At 47.1% G+C, this 11,583-nt stretch overlaps 1 protein-coding gene across 7 annotated transcripts in view; it reads left to right on the top strand.

Moving 5' to 3' along the window:
• The first annotated feature begins 3,209 nt into the window (after positions 1-3,209).
• Positions 3,210-11,583, top strand: part of NTNG1 (netrin G1) — a 306,784-nt gene continuing 298,410 nt past the window's right edge. For 3 of the 7 annotated variants that reach the window (XM_041749737.1, XM_041749736.1, XM_041749733.1), the window contains exon 1: positions 4,528-5,236. The gene's annotated coding sequence lies outside the window, so the exon portion shown is untranslated. Of the gene's footprint in view, positions 3,241-4,525; positions 5,237-11,583 lie in introns of those variants that run through there. The other 4 variants (XM_041749734.1, XM_041749731.1, XM_041749732.1 and 1 more) reach the window with 3 other exon arrangements.

Here is an 11,583-nt window from a genome sequence, read left to right as displayed (position 1 = left end):
GGTACAAAAGGAGTCTCTAGACTTGACCATTACAACTACATTTTCCTTAAGCCATCTCCAGGATGACATTAAAAATGTACATTACAGTTAGTACAGCTCTCTTTTCCCAACATGATAGTGTACACTCTGACTTGAGAGCTTTGCATTGCCTCCAGCACCTAATACAGTTCCTGGCAGGCGGTGTGGGTTCCATCAATATTTATTGAATTGGAGAGAAGAACCATTGGGATGGAATTGATGGAAAGATCTCTAAATTAGACGAAGGGCGTTACTCAATCTTCCTCCATATATTTTCCTTCTCCATTGGGAAAGGATGCTGATTTTGTTGTTGAAGAAGAAGAATTGAAAATATGAAAATTACATTTGAAGAAATCTACACAGCTGTTAATTTTGAAGATGAATTCTTTTCACCCAACACACTAGATTAACCGCAAGATCTCCTTTTTTCAAGAAATAAGTTTATGATCTTAGGCAAACTAAGTGCAACAGAATACAAGCTGGTGGACAATGAGTTTGTTCAGACTACAGCATTATCCGAACCTGCTAGTGGGATGCCTCTTTTTGTAGCCTCAGAAAAAAGACAAAATGTTAAACAGATACTCTCAGTGTTCTGAGTCTCAAAAACACTGAAATAGTTTTTTTTTAACAAAAGCTCAGGGTGTCATGATTTTGACAGGTTTTACTGGTTGGATAAAAACATCTAATGTCACATGCTCTGAAAGCATAACAATTAAGAAGTGATTTCTGTTTATCTCTTATGGTTGAGATAAGGTAAACAGAAATAAGAAAAGTATTCTCCCTCAAATACTTCTAGGGCTGTAAAGTTAGAATAGAAAAAAAGACATAAAATATTTGACTAAAAACGGTCATCATTTTTAGAATGCTTTCTCCTAAGAAATGATCAGACTCTACATTTTGTTAAATTGTTTATGTTATTTTAACCAAGCAGCTTGTTTTATTATTTCCAAACTGTTTTGCACAGCGCCATATATTAGAAAGCACATGGATGCCAAAGGTCATGTTCCCTGCACCAGTCATTAACTATCAATAGCTTATACCATCTGCTATTCTTCACATTCGAGAATCAGTAGCACCGTAAATGCATGCATTTTCTTATATTAAAGAAGACATCCTTTGATCTACTATCAGTCCTCAGAGACATGAAATGAGATTGCTGATATACCTATGTTGGGCGTGCTCGACACTGGATACTTTGGGCTAGTAAATTTAAAGTTCGAAGATAAGTGGACTTGGAACACCTACAACAGAAGGAAAATGCCAATACAGTCTAGTGATAGAGCCCAGGCCAGATGGTTAGGGCTTGTGAGAGGTTTAAATGTCAAAATATTTAAGCATTAAAAAATCCTGTTAGGTAAGGAACTTCAAAACCTGTCAAAACTACGCTGCTAATGGCTCTGTAATAAAACATGTCCCCCAGCACAGAGTGGAGGCAAGAAAGAGCTAAAGGTTTTACAACTGCGAGGAAGGATGTTTCTACTGGGACACAAGCAGCGGCTATAAAAAGCATCTATCACATAGTATACAACTGGCCAAACAGAACTTGTCCCTGATTTGGATATTTCAGACATGGAAGTCTTAATTTAACATAGTGGGAGTTCTTGTTACCAAGGAGGCTGTAACTGGAATCCTGGAAATGGGCAAAGATTATCCACACCTACAATGAACATTGATCTTATACCTACTTTGTTAAGTACTTTACAGTATTTCTAAGACACATATCTTTTTGGACCAGATTTGTTGCAAATACACCACCTCTACCAGTTCAGCGGATTGACATTACGAGTATTTGAACAGCCTTGCCAAATCTCTAAAAAGAAGGTTTTTAAGCAATTAATAACCTAGGAAAATGAACAATAGTTAGAGACATAACAGGATTACAAACAAATGAAAATCTAAGTTGAAGAAGAATGAGGAATGCATGGAAACCTGCCAGAGATCTGAAGCTGGAGAACTGAAAGATCAAACAATTCTTTTCTAAAAGGAGAGAGAGAAAAAGAAGTAGAGTCGAAAGGTTAAATAAAAACAGAAAAATCGTTCTTTCCAAAGAAGTTAAATATATATATTTGGAGAAGGCAAAAGATGATAGGAAAAGTAAGTATGCCCTAACTTACTTTCTCTGATGCCAAGAAAATATCTAAAGTAAATTTCTGATTGCTGTGTATTATATAAACAACTGTGCAAAGATACATTCAGGAAAGCAAGTCTAATATATAAATTGACGGCTTCTCTGTCCGAGGGAGTATAGCGGATCCACCCAAAGTGGTTTTTTTGGAGATAAGGTTCTTCCCACCCCAGCCCCACTGGAGGAGGGATCATAATCTGGAGAGAAAGGGATTTTAATGCTGAAAAGTCTCCTCTGGGTGATTCTGATATCCTGGCCAAAGTTTAGATCCACATGTTTATTGGTGATTTACCAAGTCTGTGAAAAGATCAGAGCAGCTGTTTGGGGGGGAAAAAATCACCTCTGGAAGACTCTCTCACTCCAGGAGCGTGAGAAGCTACCTAACTGCAAAGGATCCCCTTTCCCATAGCAGACTTGTTTGGGACTGGTGTCTGCCTCATAGTCAAAGGAGCCCAGGCAGTGAGGGAGGGTCTTAGTAAAGGAAGAGGGGAAGGAGGTTAGTTCTAAGACTTGGGCAGCTGGAAGGGAACATTCCTCCAGGGTGGGAGCCAATATCCCAAAGATCTTGGTATATTCCGGGAAGGAATTTCTCAGTCTCTGCATAGATATCTTTTCTTTACTTTTTCCCGGAAAAGGACCTGCAACACTCAAAGCTGAGAATGGAAACTCAGAAGGGTTTCCTTGGCTTGAGCCAAAATGGAGAGAAAGCTCCCTGTGACAGGGAGAGGTTAAGACTGAGAGCCCTTCATATTCAGCATTGGGGCGTGGGGGGGGCAGGGGTGGGGGCGGCAATGAGAAGTGAGAGGACCAATGTGGGTGTTGTTTCTTAAGCCCTGTTGGCTCCCCTGGGGGTTCTAGGCTGTGGAGCCCGGGAGGGAAGGTTAGGTGGTGAGTGACATCTCCCTACAATCAGTAGATTTCAACCTGGTGGAGCATAACCGGCGCTGAATGAACACAGTCTAAGCATGCCCTCAGAGAGTTTCACCCTTTAGGTAGGTCTTTTTTTTTTTTTTTTTTTGCAATGTCAGTGCTTAAGCAAAGAGACGGGGAGGTGGAAAGCAAGGAGATCACAGCTTGCAGCACTGGAGAAAGTCAAGGTAAGGATTTGCTGTGGCTTCTCCGTGTTGAAGGGTCTAGGGACTGGATGCCTCCTTCCTGGCTCCTTGGGGGCCAAAGAGGGTCTGGCTGTAGGCTCAGTGCAACAACCTTCTCCCCCAAACACCCTTCTGACAGCACCCCCACCTCCAGTCATTGCAGAAGGGACCCCTCTGCGCTTCCTCCGCGCCTCTCGGGTGGGGTGCGTAGGCAGGGAGTGTGGACGGCTGCCCCTGTGTGCCTTCCGCGTTGCCTGGACCAACCTGGAGTCGGGCTTCTCTCCTCCCTCCTCAACCCTGGATGCCGGCTTGCCGGAAAGTCTGAGCAAGCGCTAAAATGCAGAACGGGGCTCCTTGTCAGCTTATTCCCCAGATCCGCGGACCACAGAGACGCGTCCCCTGTGGAACCCCGCAGGGCAGTCGTGCCCTCCTCCGTCTACTCCTCGCATCTGTCCAACTTTCCCTTCCTGCGCATTCCCCTTACACAGACAAGCTTTTTTTTTTTTTTTTTGGTTTGGTTTTGAGATGCTTACAGATTTCTGAGATCAGAGCTCTCCCTCTCCCTATTGCAATAGTCTTTCTAATTAAAGTCTCTCCCTATCTAAGGCTGGATTTTTTTAAATTTTAATTTTTATTTTTTTATTTTTTGACGTTAGCGTGTAGCTAAGAGTGATTCCAGGTAAGTCTGAGCCCCCGCCGGTGGGGAATGCAGCCTCGGGGCCGGGGCATTTGTGTGCTTCTTTGGGAAGAGCAAGGAGCCATGGCGTGCCCAGCTCTCCTGAACTTCAACTTTGCGCAGGAGAACGGGTGTCTGGAGCAGGAGGCTCAGGCCGGCGCGGGGGGCGGCTCGCGGGGCGGGAGTTGCGGGCGGAGGAGCCGCGTGAGGCTCGCGGCTGGGGGCGGGGGGCGGGGGGCGCGGGGGGCAGGCGCCTGGGCGCGGAGGCGCGGCGCCCTGCTGGTGGGGCGGCGGCACCTGCGTCGGGAGCCGCGGCAGCCGGCGCGAGCCGGACGGAGTTAGGACCGCTCGGAGCGCGCGGGTCTCGGGGTGGCTGGGGTCTGCGATCCTTCCCCTCGCAGTTGCCGCGGAGGAGCCGCTTTGAAGTGAGACGCTGGTGCCGCCCCGCGAGCCGCGCCTGGGCGGGCTGCTGGGGCTCCGCGGCGGCCGGGCCCCGCTCACTCCGCGCCGCGCGCGTCCCTAAGTTTGCCGCGAGCTCGGCGGCCGCGGCGCGGGTCGGGCGGGCGCCGCGGGCGGGGGCGCGGGCGCGGGCGCGGGCGGGGGCGGGGCGGGGGCCGGGAGCCGCCGTCCGGAAGCGGCGCGGGCCATGCATATTTCATCAAACGGACTTGGGGCGCGTCGCGGCTCGCAGCCTTCAGCGCTCCGTGCGGTGACAGCTCTGACTTGAGCGGAGGAATGCGCGCAGGAAGCCCGGGCGAGAGTGTCGCCAGAGGACCTTCTTGGCGCCAACGCTAATTGTCCTGATTTATGTCCCTCCTGACCCAGCTCCGCGTCTTCGCCTGAACTAAAATGCGAGCCGTGCCCAGCGAGGTGGAGCCGCCCGGCCTCCGGTTCTGAGCCCCGGGACGCAGGAAATCGTCCTGCAGCTTAAAAATAAACACATATAGGGGAGGAAAGAAAGAAAAACAGGAGGGGGAGGAAAAAATAGAAACAGAGGGAAGAAAAAATCCCCCAGCAAAAGTTTAAGGCGAGAAGTGGCAGAGGCAGCGGCGCGAGGAGCGCGGAGGACCGGCCGCGGGCGCCGGGCGGGCGACCTCCGAGGGCGGCGGCACCACCGTCCGGCCCGCGGGCCCCGGAGGAGACGCACCTTCCCGGCGCCGCTTCCTCCCCGCCCGCCCGCCCCCCGCCCCGCGGCTACCTGTCAAAGTCACTGATCTTTTGCATTTCGGGAGAGGACGTCAACGGGAAGGAATCCCCCCTCCCGGCGAGGGCTCCGAGAGGGGGCGACGCGCTGGAGGCTCCCCCTCCGGGCCCGCGACCCAGGTAACGCGGCGGCGGCGGCGGCGGCGGGCGGGCGCGGGGCTGCGGGGCGCGGGGCTGCGGGGCGCGGGGCGCGGGGCTGCGGGGCGCGGGGCGCGGGGCCTCTCCCGGCCGCGGGCCGGGCGGGCGGGACCCGGGGCGGAGGGACCGGGCGGCGGGACCCGGGCGGCGGCGGCGGCTGCAGCGGCGGCCCGCGTCCGCGCCCGGCCCCGCGCCCCCGCGCCCCCGCGCCCCCGCGCCCCGCCGACGCTCGGCCGAGGCCCCCGGGCTGGGCAGGGCCCCCCCGCGCCGTCGGGCGGCTCCCGGGGGCGCAGGGGCCAGCGGGCCCCGCGGGGAGTGCGGCCCCCCGCGCCGGCCGTCCGGGCCCGGCCCCCCGGCTCCCTGCCCCCGCGAGCCACAGGCGGGAGGGAGCCTGGGGGGGGGGTGAGGAACTTTGTGAAGCGCCCGGAGGAGGCGGCGCGGAGCCGCGGCGCGCACCCCCCGCACGCGCTCACACCCACCCGCGCGCCTTCCTGGGTGTGCGCCCGAGCGCGGGGCGCGGGGTGCGGTGGGCGCCCGGGGGGTGCGCGGTGCGGGGTGCGCGCGGTGGGTGCGCGGGGTGCGGGGTGTGGGGTGCGGTGGGCGCGGTGGGCGCGGTGGGCGCGCGGTGCCCCCCCGGGAGCCCGGCCGCCGCCCCCGCAGCCCCGGGCGCCCCCCGCCCCCGCCCCCGCCCGCCCAGCGCGGGGGGCTCTTCGCGCCTCTTGCCGGTGGCCTTGGCCCTGGAGAAAACCCGCCGAGCCCGTGCCCCCGGCGGCCCCGCGGAGCCGGCGGGCGCCCAGAGCGGGGTCCCCTGGGTCTAAGGCCGGTGCCCCGCGCCGCGCGGGAGCAGGACGGCGAGGGCTGCGCGGGGCCTCGGGGCGCTGCCTGGACCGGGTGACGGGCTCGGCTGGGACGTCGGGTTCCGGTCCTCTGTGGGTCCGAGCATATCTATATGTAATACAAATAATCCCGAATATTAGTGGGCCCAAAATAACCAATTAAGTGATTCATACCCGGGAAAAGTTAGATAAAAAAAGAAAGTGCGCCCTCTGCCGTTTCTTCCAGCGACGGACCGGGACCGCCCGCCGGCGCCCCCCGCCCCCCTGCGCCCCCGCCCCCCTGCGCCCCCCGCCCCCGCCCCCGCCCCCCGCCCGCCGCTCCGGCGTCGTCCTCCCGCGGGCCTCGCCTCGCGGGGAGATTCCCAGCGGGGATCCTAAAGCAACTTGATTGGGAAGAGTCGGTAGACGCGTTCCCACCGTCGCATCAGGTATAGATTTGCGGAGGGCGGAGGCCTTGGTCGCCCAGCAGCTTCTCCCTGCTTCTCCCCTCCGAATGCAGAGCTGCCGCTCCTTATCCGAACAGTTTGTCAGTCTTCCGAATGGAAAATTCTAAGATTCAGAATTCCACTAAACATATGGCGTGACTGGCAGTAGATTTGCTCTAGAAATAAGGCCCTGTTTTATGACTGAACATACTAAAAGCTATCTATCAGAAACGGGGGGAAATTAACCAGAAAGATCCTCCAACAAAATCATTTATTCCAATTTACTTAATGGTTAAGCTTGTTAGAAGAAAAGTTTCCCGGAAATTCTCTTTTTCAGCGAAGGGGTAAGGTGTTTTTTTTCCCCCTGATTTGTCTAGCCCTTGAGAGCCTCTCTAACCTGTGGAGAATGGACAGCCCCAGATTTCATTAGGTATTTTGCGTCACTTTGAAAGTCTTGCCCACCCATCCCCCCTTCTCTTTTGCAAAGGAAAGGCAGCTCAGTAACTGTCCAAGATTCTTTTGGAAGATATGCAGCTTTCAGTTTTTCATTAAGACAAAATTTGGGTATTTGCACGTGGATGAGGATGCAAAGAAAAAAAAATGCATCAAGTGTTTTGCACCTCATGTTGTCCCAGCTTACATATGTAAGGGATATATTTCCTTTTCTCTTCTGGATGCGGTGAAATGACATATATTTCACCACTAAAGATCAATATGAAGGCATTCGGAATTCCATATATGGCTATTAATGTGGTTATACTCCTTACTGTGAAATTTAAGAGAGATCATCTTAAAATTTTGTATGAAAACAGTTTATATTATTTGCACACAAAGCTTTTTCTTCTATTGAGATTTTTGTTTTGTCAGCTTTCACGGGGCATGTGTGTTAAAGTGAATCGGGTTAGTTTTTTTAGGATGAGCTTAATGTATTTTGCAGTTTCCTTTTGTATATTTGCAATTGGCACAACTACTTGTCTGCCTCCATTATTATATTCCAAAACAAAAACAAAAACAAAAACCCCAGGTAATATGTCAAAAAAATTTAAGCCATTACACATTTAGTTGTTATGCTTTTCTAAGAGTTGTTAAGATGTGAAGAGTTTTAGAGTTACCAGGCATCAAGTCGCTTGGAAAGAAATAAAATTTCATGCAACTCAGAAAGTCAAATATTACATTTTTTAAAAAAAATGTGTGTGTGTGTGTGTGTGTGTGTGTGTGTGTGTTGTAGGTCAGTAAGAGATATAGCATACTTTAAGAATGATTTTATCTTCACAATCCAGAGCTTTGTTTCAAAACTTCAGGTGGGTGTATATTTTCTTAAATGTGTGTTTGGAACCTTGGCTGTCTGAACTTTCCTACACAAGAAGGAGAGATTTGTTGTTCTATGGTAATGAAATGCCAGATTTCTTCCAGGCTTAACTGATTCTGAACTAATTTTATATATTATCCCATCCCCAAACATCCTGCTAAGTATATGCTGTCTGATTCCTCTAATCATTCTTCTCTCAGTGAAAACCGAGGTCTGTCAAATGCTAAGGTGTGCTATTTGGTTTTATTAAGAATCTCATGATAGGCAGTTGCTCATAATACCCAATCAAGCACGAGTAAAATATGCCAATGATGTTGCAGCACATGTTAAATTCCTTATATTCCAGAAGACAGTTAACAAAAGGGTAGAAGCAAATGTTTCCCGTTAAGGTGGCTAGAAAATGCTTTCCTCACAATAATAAATAAATGCAAAAAGCATTCAGTATATCTTAATTATATCAATCTCATTATGACAGTGTTGGAATCTGCTAATTTTGGTGGGTTATAGAATTTGGGTATGTCTTTATCTCTTTATACTTTTCATTCAATGAGATATGATTATAGTCAGTGTTCTTTTTGTTCCTTCCCATTCAGAAACATGCATATTTATAAAATTCTTAATGTCTATGAGGGATGAGTCAATAGCTGTCTATTTCAGGTGCTCCTGAAGAGCTGAGTATTTATGGAATAAATAGCCTACTACTACCACTCCCACCTCCTAGTGAGATTATATAATAAAACAAATGAGCTAGAGTTAATGGTTTTACTGTCAATATTTTCCTCTCAGTTGATGAAATTGGCAGTTGTTTTTAGAATATGATTGTCTATCATTTTGACCATTATTACTCCTGTGTACTACTTTGGGAGGCTTCCTTTCTGATGAGAGAAAGGGCCTGTGAAATACTTTCCCCCAAGTTATTCACAGGTGGAAGGGAATTAGCTTCAGAATCCTGGAAAAAGATGTCCTGTGGATGCAGAGCCATGTTATAGCCCCTTTTAGTCCAGATCAATAGCATCTATCAACCTGAGGACATAATTTTATATTTTCACATAGGCTCTGCAAATTGATATACCAGGGAGAGTCTGTGGAGTTCTCATAGCATATTAATGGGTATTTTCATCAAAGAGGACTTCTCAGCACTTTAGTGCATAGGTAGAGATGATGGCATTATTTGAAAACAATCAGTTCCCAAGGCTGGCAAAGCAAAGAACTAGAACCGTGACTGCCCAGAGCCCTTCTGAAGCTGCTCACATTAGGTGATACGGACACCTGGGACAAATTGAGAGCCCCCATTACTTGGCAATTAGTTCAGTTATGGGCCAGAAGGGGTTGGTTTTGTATATTAAATCCCCAAATATGTCGTTGACTGTCTTTCCCACCATCCGTTTGCCTAGCTATTTGCTGTGATGACGTAGCTTTTAAGAAGCTGTTGATGATTTTAACCTGGTTGAAAGCATAGCCAGATGGGAACCGGTGCCAGTAGGCAATAGAGGTTAGGGGGTAAATACTATTCTACTTTCATATTGTTTTATTTTCTTTGAAAACTCCATAATGATACTTTAAAAGCAAATTCCCGAGTTTTGACAGAGGCTTCCTTTCCACTGTGTGCCATGGAAATTCAGATTTAATTTCTTATTAATTTTAAAACAAGAGGATTTTCTTTGAACTGTATGTGGCGCTGAAAAAAGTAACGAGTGAAGAATACATAGTAGCATACATGCTACAAATATAAAAATTAGGATGAAATTAAGCAATTATGTTAAAGAACAGCTTAGTGACCCTCTGCTCCTGATCTGTAATATGCCGTGGTCAATATCTTTTTCTATGTCAATCGGAGCTCATTAAATGTAAATTCTGCAGACTAACCGAGCCATGCCATATTAGTGCTTGCCAAAGCTTGACATTTTTAATACATTAATAATATGTCTGTAATGTAATGGAAAACTATTAATCACAACTGGTTATGTGCCAGAAATTTAAGCTATAATTGGCTGCTTCTTGTCAAGAATGTCTGTCGCACAGTCCTGCAACTGCCTAATATTCAAATATCCTGCACTCCTCTGCATTTTTCCTTGTCAGTTCTCTAAATTCGATCAATGGTGTAGTCCATAATTCTGTGTAATGACCATCATTATAATTCTGCTATACTTTAATGAGAATTCGTTATATTGGGATTGCTGTCGCGTCAAGTAACAGGTTCACATACATTTCCTTGGTGTCCAAATTTTTCACATATGTCTATCTGGTCATCCTTTATTTTGTCGTTGCCATAAGGCAGAAGGTGGATAAAGACAGAGTTACAAATAAATAAATGTTAGGTTTATTTAAAAAAAAGTGAAGGTTAATGTCAGGGAGCATTCGAATACACACTTAAGGTCACGTTGTAAAAACAGTATTAAAAATTAACTCATAATTTTCACTCACTTCAAACAGAGCAGTCCATTCCCAGTCTTCCAGATTATATTATTTTTGAAAAATAAGTTGCTGTGTATTTGAAACTAAGAGTTGAAGTTAATAATTTCTAGTCTCGTAGATTTTACACCACTTCTGCTATAATGCCCAGCTCCCCCACACCCCATGAAAGTGTGTGTTCTTGTTAGACTGAAGTAGTAACCAGTTGAAAACTGCATCTAGAAAATGTACATTTGTGTTATTTTGACACCTTTTCAGATTTTTAATTCTCAAATTGTCGGCTGTTTCTGAAAATATCGGCTTAAAATTGCCATTGAATCTGAAAAAGCAGAGGGCTGTAGTAGCCACAACACATGCTTCTCTGTGATTTCTTTGTTTTTAGCTTCAGAAATCAAAATATCAAAATGTGCCCAACACATCTATATGTTGCTAGGAGGAGGCAGATTCAAATCTGCAGTTTATACATGTTTAGACAAACTGCTAATTATTGCTTCGTAGGAACTTAAATATTCAACACTTTTCCTAATAGAAAATATCACAAATTGCAGCTGTATGATAACATTTTATGAATTGAATATAATGAAAATTGCACTTGCATCCATAAAGCAATTATTATAAATTACTTTGCTATGGAAACACTATTCAGCCATCCGTTGGCATTTCATAGTCTCTGTGGCTTAGTTCATTTTAAGATGGTGCATTACTTAAGTATATTGAATTCCTTTTCTAAGATTGTTTGAAGATAGTGAACTTCCCTATTTAAACCGCCTATGTGAATTAAAGGCTCTATAATGGCATTTTTTGTCCTGTAGGCTTTTTTGTCCTTTTTCAGGTGTTTAAAAAAATAATTACTGGGACTTTGACTGTATGAACCAACCAATCACACAAATGCCTGTTTTTTACACCTTGGATTCCAAATATTAATGTTTGGTTAGACTTGGACAGCAGTCTCTAAAGAGAAAAGTTGCCATTTCAACTCACCAGTGACTAGTACGCGTAGTCAGGGAGGCTGCATTATCAGTTAACCCAAAGTACTTTTAAGCAGTAATTTTTATTTTCTCTTAGAATTAGTGCCATATTATTCTGCTTCATGGCCTGTTAACTCACCCTCAGCTATTTTTATGTGTGCATTTTAAATTGTGCGTTTTACTACAGAGCTTTTAGTTTTTAAAGCAGCATATAATATTCGCCTTTGGGACAAATTCTCTTCTTCTGTTACAGAAAGTAAGTGCAAATGCAGATGTAACGGCTATAAAAAGATGTAAGAAAATAGAAGATTCTTGTGAAAAGAAAATTTGCTCCTTTGGTTTTATTTTTGAGTATTTTTTTCAGAGAGCCAAGTTATCT

This window comes from Vulpes lagopus, chromosome 3 (assembly GCF_018345385.1).
Source record: "Vulpes lagopus strain Blue_001 chromosome 3, ASM1834538v1, whole genome shotgun sequence".
NCBI classification, from domain to species: Eukaryota; Metazoa; Chordata; class Mammalia; order Carnivora; family Canidae; genus Vulpes; species Vulpes lagopus.
Note: the sequence above shows the minus strand (reverse complement) of the source record. Positions and strands in the feature narration are given on the sequence as shown.